Raw genomic sequence first — 7,500 nt, forward strand, 5'->3', positions numbered from 1 at the left:
AGCGTACCCGGGGCCCTGGCGGGCGGGCCCCGGGTCTGCCTTCCCCCGTCTTGGGATTGCCGGACCTCACGGAGCTCTGACCCAGCAAACTCGGAGAAAAAGGACCATCGGGAAGGGGGCTGAGAGGCAGGTGTGCGTACCCGGGCCCCTGGGGGCCCGCTTCGGGCGGGCCCGGGTGCTGCCTTCCCCTGTCTCGGGATCCACGGACCTCATGGGGGTCTGCCCCAGAAAACGCGGAGAGAAAGGACCATCGGGAAGGGGCTGAGAGGCAGGAGCGTACCAGGGCCCTTGGGGGCCCCGGCGGGCGGGCCCCGGGTCTGCCTTCCCCGTCTCGCTATCGCCGGACCTCACGGAGGTCTGACCCAGCAAACCCGGCAAAAAAAGGACCATCGGGAAGGGGCTGAGAGGCAGGAACGTACCCGGGCCCCTGGGGGCCCCGGCAGGCGGGCCCCGGGTCTGCCTTCCCCCGTCTTGGGATCGCCGGACCTCCCGGAGGTCTGACCCAGCAAACTCGGAGAAAAAGGACCATCGGGAAGGGGGCTGAGAGGCAGGTGTGCGTACCCGGGCCCCTGGGGGCCCCGCTTCGGGCGGGCCCGGGTGCTGCCTTCCCCTGTCTCTGGATCCACGGACCCCACGGGGGTCTGCCCCAGAAAACTCGGAGAGAAAGGACCATCGGGAAGGGGCTGAGAGGCAGGAGCGTACCCGGGTCCCTGGGGGCCCCGGCGGGCGGGCCCCGGGTCTGCCTTCCCCTGATTCAGAATCGCCAAACCACTCGGAGGTCTGACTGACCCTCTCCCTAGTAATCCGGACGAAAATTACCCCCCTTTCTTATAATCTGTGCGCACGAGGTGACGGAGGGGACCCAAGGCGCGAATGTACCCGACCTCCTGGAGCCCTCGCTGGGATCCGGGAGGCAAATGGACCCTCATCGAGACTTCCAGGCGAGCCCGGCCATCCGGTCGCCCCATAGGAAAGCATTGCACGCGACCAGATGGCCGAAGGGAAGATAGACAAATGAAACGTGCGCGACCAGATGGCCGAGGGGACAGGCGCGACCAGATGGCCGAAGGGAAGATAGCCAAATGAAACGTGCGCGACCAGGTGGCCGAGGGGACAGGCGCGACCAGATGGCCGAAGGGGAAAGTTACTACCAGACGGCCGGGCTCGGAAGGGAAGGTATCTGGTCGCTCTGTGCCCCAACTAACGAGTGAGCGGGTGGCAGGGCAAAGGGGGCCGGAGGCCCAGGGCCCCCAGCTGGGCCCCAGCCATGGATGCTGCGTGGGGGACCCGACGGGCCCTCCGACCCGGGGCCTGCAGAAAACCTCGACAAGCAGGGGAGGCCTGCACGGGACCGACAGACCCCAGTCCCGGGCCCTTGGCAGAGCGGCAGGCCGGGGGAAGGGGGCCCGGGGCCGGGGACCCCGACCCAGACCGGGCCCAGCCAGGGCTCCCAGGCCCGGAGGCGCAGGGGAAGCCTCCCCGGGCCCTCCGGACCCCGCCCCGGGCACCTTGCCACACGGCAGGACCCAGGACGGAGCCCGGGGTGGGGAGGTGGCCCTCCCCGGGGCCCCCAAGGGCCCGGCCGGAGCTACCGAACCCACACGAGCGAAGGGAGGCTCCCCGGCCACAACGGAATCCCGTCCCGGGCCTTTGGCAGTGCCGCAGGCCGGGGCCCGGGGCCGGAGACCCCGACCCGGGGCCCGACCGGGCCCCCGGACCCAGCCGGGGCTCCCGGAGGCGCAGGGGGAGCCTCCCCGGGCCCTCCGGACCCCGCCCCAGGCACTCTGCCACGCAGCAGGACCCAGGACAGAGCCCGGGTTGGGGAGGCCGCCCTCCCCGGGGCCCCCAGGGGCCCGGCCGGAGCTCCTGAACCCGATCCAGCGAGAGAAGGCTCCCTGGCCACAACGGAACCCCGTCCCGGGCCTTTGGCAGTGCCGCAGGCCGGGGGACGGGGCCCGGGGCCGGAGACCTCGACCCGGGGCTGAACCGGGCCCCTGGACCCAGCCGGAGCTCCCGGGCTCGGAGGCACAGGGGGAGCCTCCCCGGGCCCTCCGGACCACGCCCCAGGCACCCTACCACGCGGCAGGACCCAGGACAGAGCCCGGGTTGGGGAGGCCGCCCTCCCCGGGGCCCCCAGGGGCCCGGCCGGAGCTCCTGAACCCGATCCAGCGAGAGAAGGCTCCCCGGCCACAACGGAACCCCGTCCCGGGCCTTTGGCAGTGCCGCAGGCCGGGGGACGGGGCCGGAGACCTCGACCCGGGGCTCGACTGGGTCCCTGGACCCAGCCGGAGCTCCCGGGCTCAGAGGCACAGGGGGAGCCTCCCCGGGCCCTCCAGACCCTGCGGCAGGACCCAGGATGGAGCCCGGGTTGGGGAGGCCGCCCTCCCCAGGGCCCCCAGGGGCCCGGCCGGAGCTCCTGAACCCGATCCAGCGAGAGAAGGCTCCCTGGCCACAACGGAACCCCGTCCCGGGCCTTTGGCAGTGCCGCAGGCCGGGGGACGGGGCCCGGGGCCGGAGACCTCGACCCGGGGCTCGACCGGGCCCCTGGACCCAGCCGGAGCTCCCGGGCTCGGAGGCACAGGGGGAGCCTCCCCGGGCCCTCCGGACCCCGCCCCAGGCACCCTGCCACGCGGCAGGACCCAGGACAGAGCCCGGGTTGGGGAGGCCGCCCTCCCCGGGGCCCCCAGGGGCCCGGCCGGAGCTCCTGAACCCAATCCAGCAAGAGAAGGCTCCCCGGCCACAACGGAACCCCGTCCCGGGCCTTTGGCGGTGCCGTAGTTAGGGGGACGGGGCCCGGGGCCGGAGAACCCGACCCGGGGCCCGACCAGGCCCCTGGACCCAGCCGTGGCTCCCGGGCCCGGAGGCACAGGGGGAGCCTCCCCGGGCCCTCCGGACCCCGCCCCAGGCACCCTGCCACGCAGCAGGACCCAGGACGGAGCCCGGGTTGAGGAGGCCGCCCTCCCCATGGCCCCCAGGGTCCCGCCCTGGAGCTCCTGAACCCGATCCAGCGAGAGAAGGCTCCCCGGCCACAACGGAACCCCGTCCCGGGCCTTTGGCAGTGCCGCAGGCCGGGGGACAGGGCCCGGGGCCGGAGACCCCGACCCGGGGCCCGACCGGGCCCCTGGACCCAGCCGGAGCTCCCGGGCTCGGAGGCACAGGGGGAGCCTTCCCGGGCCCTCCAGACCCCGCCCCAGGCACCCTGATGGACAAAGGGTACCATTAGGATCTCTTTTCTTGAGTAATCTAAATGGTGAGACCCCAGTTGACGAATGAGGAGTTGTAAGATATGACCAAATCTTTTTTTTTAAGAACATATCCACAGGTACACTAGTGGATAAAGCTGACTGTATTCCCTCTTTTATAAATCTATTCATTCTTTCAACTAAACCATTAGCTGACGGGGAATACAATGCCACCTTTAAATGTTTAATAGCATGAGATTTCAAATAATTTTCCATCACATTTGAGGAAAAGTGAGAACCATTGTCTGTGACTAACTCTCTCGGATATCCTTCAGAAAGAAATATTCTAGAAAGGAAGTTAATCACAGACAACGTGCAAGGTGCAGAACAAAATTCAATCTCCACCCATTTTGAATAGTAATCTATTAATACTAAGATGTATCTTTTTTCATGAGATTGCAAATCAAATGGGCCTGCAAAATCCAATGCTAATTTAGACCATGCTTCTTCTGGAACTGGAACATTATGCAAGGGTGTCTTTACTGTTTTCCAATGTTTGTCAGATACTAGACAAGTTGCACATGAGTCTACCCACTTGGCAACATCTGCATCTAAACCGGGCCACCAAAAATTTTCTTTCAACCTCCTTGAGGTTGCTCCTATGCCCAGATGCCCCAAATGCGCTATATCAAAAATGTTCTTACGCAGTGAAGTTGGGGGAACTGCGAGATCACCACGCAAGATCAAACCTTCAACTAGGGAAAGTTCCTGATTGATTTGTGCAAATGATTTTAAGGGAGAGGGAAGTGAGCGTTCTTTGGGCCATCCTGAAACAATCATGTTTTTTTACTGCGACAAGAGTGGAATCTTCTTCAGACGCTCTCACCCAATCATCCTCTGTGACATGAGGCAAGTCATTGACAAGATCATCAATAGACGCCACCACACATTCCACATCATCAAATCTTGAACATGAGGAGTTATCTTTTAATGATAACCTAGAGAGGCAATCTGCTCTTGAATTTAGGTCCCCAGGTATGTGTTTTATAACAAAATTGTATTCATGTAATCGTGACAATAAACGAACCAGCCTGGAGGAAGCTTTTCCTGTACCATTCCCATTTAACAAATGTATTAATGGCTTATGATCGGAAAAGATTTCAAATGGAGTACCCCAAAAGAAAAGTCTTACATTTTTCCACAGCCCATGTACAAGCAAGAGCTTCCCTCTCAATGGTACTGTAATTTGACTCTGCATTAGAAAGAGATCTTGAGGAAAAAGCTATTGTGTTTTCCTTTCCATTGACCCATTGGCAGCGGACGGCCCCTAATCCATTTTGACTTGCATCAACCGACAAAATGCATTTTTCACCAGGTGAAAATGGAGAAAGAGCGGGGGCTTGAATGATGAGTTTTTTTATTAAATCAAAAGCTTGTTGTGCTTCAATTCCCCATGTAAAGCATGCATTTTTCTTTAATAAAACACGTAGAGGTTGAACCACCTGAGCATAATTAGATATGAACTTTGAGTAATATTCTGTCATCCCCAAAACAGATCTTTATTTTTGGGCATACTGACTTCATCAATCGCTCTTGTGAGTGAAAACTTAGGCCTGATTCCTGAGGCAGAGATGGTGTGCCCTAGGTAGTCAATGGAATCCGCCATAAATTTACATTTATCTGGACCCAAGGTTACCCCAAATTCTTTAAATGTATCCAGTACTCTCCTGAGAGTAGACAAGTGCTCAACTTTGTTGTTTGAAAATATTAAGACATCATCCTGATAAGCTTGAACAGAATTAATGCCTTTCAACATGTGATCCATAAACCTTTGAAATACGCTTGCCGCAGATGCTAGACCAAACGGAAGTCTTAGGTATTTATATGCACCAAAAGGTGTTACAAATGTAGTTAGGTCAGTGGAAGATTTGGATAATGGTATCGGATGATACGCTGACCTTAGGTCCAACATGGTAACAGGGCTGCAGGGCTCCGGGGCTGCAGGGCTCCAGGGCTGCAGGGCTCCGGGGCTGCAGGGCTCCGGGGCTGCAGGGCTCCGGGGCTGCAGGGCTCCGGGGCTGCAGGGCTCCGGGGCTGCAGGGCTCCGGGGCTGCAGGGCTCCGGGGCTGCAGGGCTGCAGGGCTGCAGGGCTCCAGGGCTGCAGGGCTCCGGGGCTGCAGGGCTCCGGGGCTGCAGGGCTGCAGGGCTCCAGGGCTCCGGGGCTGCAGGGCTCCAGGGCTCCGGGGCTCCAGGGCTCCGGGGCTGCGGGGCTCCGGGGCTGCGGGGCTCCGGGGCTCCAGGGCTCCGGGCTGAAGTGCTCCGGGGCTGCAGGGCTTTGGGGCTGCAGGCCTCGGGGGGGGGCTCGTAGACCCCACGCTGGGCCTCAGGCATGGGAGGCCCGGCGGAGCTCCCGGGGCCCGGACGCCCGGGGGACCCATGGAGCCCGTCCTGGGCACATTGCCTCGCCGCGGGCTGGAGGAGGGAGCACCGGACGCCCCGGGGAAGTGTCGTTCAGGCTTGGCCCATCTGGTCCCCGCCTGAGAACCGCCATCCCCAGGAGGGGTGTCCCGGCATACCCTGCCCCTACTAATCCGGAGGAAGGCTACCCACCTTTCTTGTAACCCGCGCGCTCCGAGTGACAGAGGGGATCATAGGCGCGGATGCGCCCGACCTCCTGGAGCCCTGACTGGGATCAGGGAGTCAAATGAGCCCTCATCGGGACTTCCAGGCTGGCCCGGCCATCTGGTCGCCCCATTGGAAAGCATTGCGCGCGACCAGATGGCAGAGGGGAGAGGTGCAACCAGATGGCCGGGACTGAAAGGACTCCCATCTGTCCAACCCGAGCCTTCGTGCTAGGGTTTCCGCCTGCCCACGCAGGGCTCCGGGGCTGCAGGGCTCCAGGGCTGCAGGGCTCCGGGGCTGCAGAGCTCCGGGGCTGCAGAGCTCCGGGGCTGCGGGGCTCCGGGGCTGCAGGGCTCCGGGGCTGCAGAGCTCCGGGGCTGCAGGGCTCCAGGGCTGCAGGGCTCCAGAGCTCCGGGGCTGCAGGGCTCCAGGGCTGCAGGGCTCCGGGGCTGCAGGGCTCCGGGGCTCCGGGGCTGCAGGGCTCCGGGGCTGCAGGGCTCCGGGGCTCCAGGGCTGCAGGGCTGCAGGGCTCCAGGGCTGCAGGGCTGCAGGGCTACAGGGCTACAGGGCTCCGGGGCTACAGGGCTCCGGGGCTGCAGGGCTCCGGGGCTGCAGGGCTGCAGGGCTGCAGGGCTCCGGGGCTGCAGGGCTGCAGGGCTCCAGGGCTGCAGGGCTTCGGGGCTGCAGGGCTCCAGGGCTGCAGGGCTTCGGGGCTGCAGGGCTTCGGGGCTGCAGGGCTCCAGGGCTGCAGGGCTCCGGGGCTGCAGGGATCCGGGGCTGCAGGGCTCCAGGGCTGCAGGGCTCCAGGGCTGCAGGGCTCCGGGGCTGCAGGGCTCCAGGGCTGCAGGGCTGCAGTGCTCCAGGGCTGCAGTGCTCCAGGGCTCCAGGGCTCCAGGGCTCCAGGGCTCCGGGGCTGCAGGGCTCCGGGGCTGCAGGGCTCCGGGGCTGCAGGGCTCCGGGGCTCTGGGGCTGCAGGGCTCCGGGGCTCCGGGGCTGCGGGGCTGCAGGGCTCCGGGGCTGCAGGGCTCCGGGGCTGCAGGTCTCCAGGGCTGCAGGGCTCCGGGCTGAAGGGCTCCAGGGCTGCAGGGCTTTGGGGCTGCAGGCCTCGGGGGGCTGCAGGCCTCGGGGGGCTCGTAGACCCCACACTGGGCCTCAGGCATGGGAGGCACGGCGGAGCTCCCGGGGCCCGGACGCCCGGGGGACCCATGGAGCCCGTCCTGGGCCCTTTGCCTCGCCGCGGGCTGGAGGAGGGAGCATCGGACGCCCCGCGGAAGTGTCGTCCAGGCTTGACCCATCTGGTCCCCGCCTGAGAACCGCCATCCCCAGGAGGGGTGTCCCGGCATACCCTGCCCCTACTAATCCGGAGGAAGGCTACCCACCTTTCTTGTAACCCGCGCGCTCCGAGTGACGGAGGGGATCCTAGGCGCGGATGCGCCCGACCTCCTGGAGCCCTGACTGGGATCCGGGAGTCAAATGAGCCCTCATCGGGACTTCCAGGCTGGCCCGGCCATCTGGTCGCCCCATTAGAAAGCATTGCGTGCGACCAGATGGCCGAGGGAAAGGTGCGACCAGATGACCGGGACCGAAAGGACTCCCAGCTGCCCACACCTAGCCATAGCGGTAGGGCTCCCGCCTGCCCTTGCAGGGCTCCGGGGCTCTGCACCAGGGTCTCTTGTCCCGGGCAGATGGACACTTG

General features: G+C 64.5%; 1 protein-coding gene across 2 annotated transcripts in view; it reads right to left on the reverse strand.

The window, feature by feature from the left end:
* The window catches only part of LOC146839091 (uncharacterized), a 192,569-nt gene that overhangs the window by 146,778 nt on the left and 38,291 nt on the right, over nt 1–7,500 (reverse strand). The window lies entirely within an intron of this gene.

This window comes from Triturus cristatus, chromosome 4_2 (assembly GCF_964204655.1).
Source record: "Triturus cristatus chromosome 4_2, aTriCri1.1, whole genome shotgun sequence".
Taxonomy (NCBI): Eukaryota; Metazoa; Chordata; class Amphibia; order Caudata; family Salamandridae; genus Triturus; species Triturus cristatus.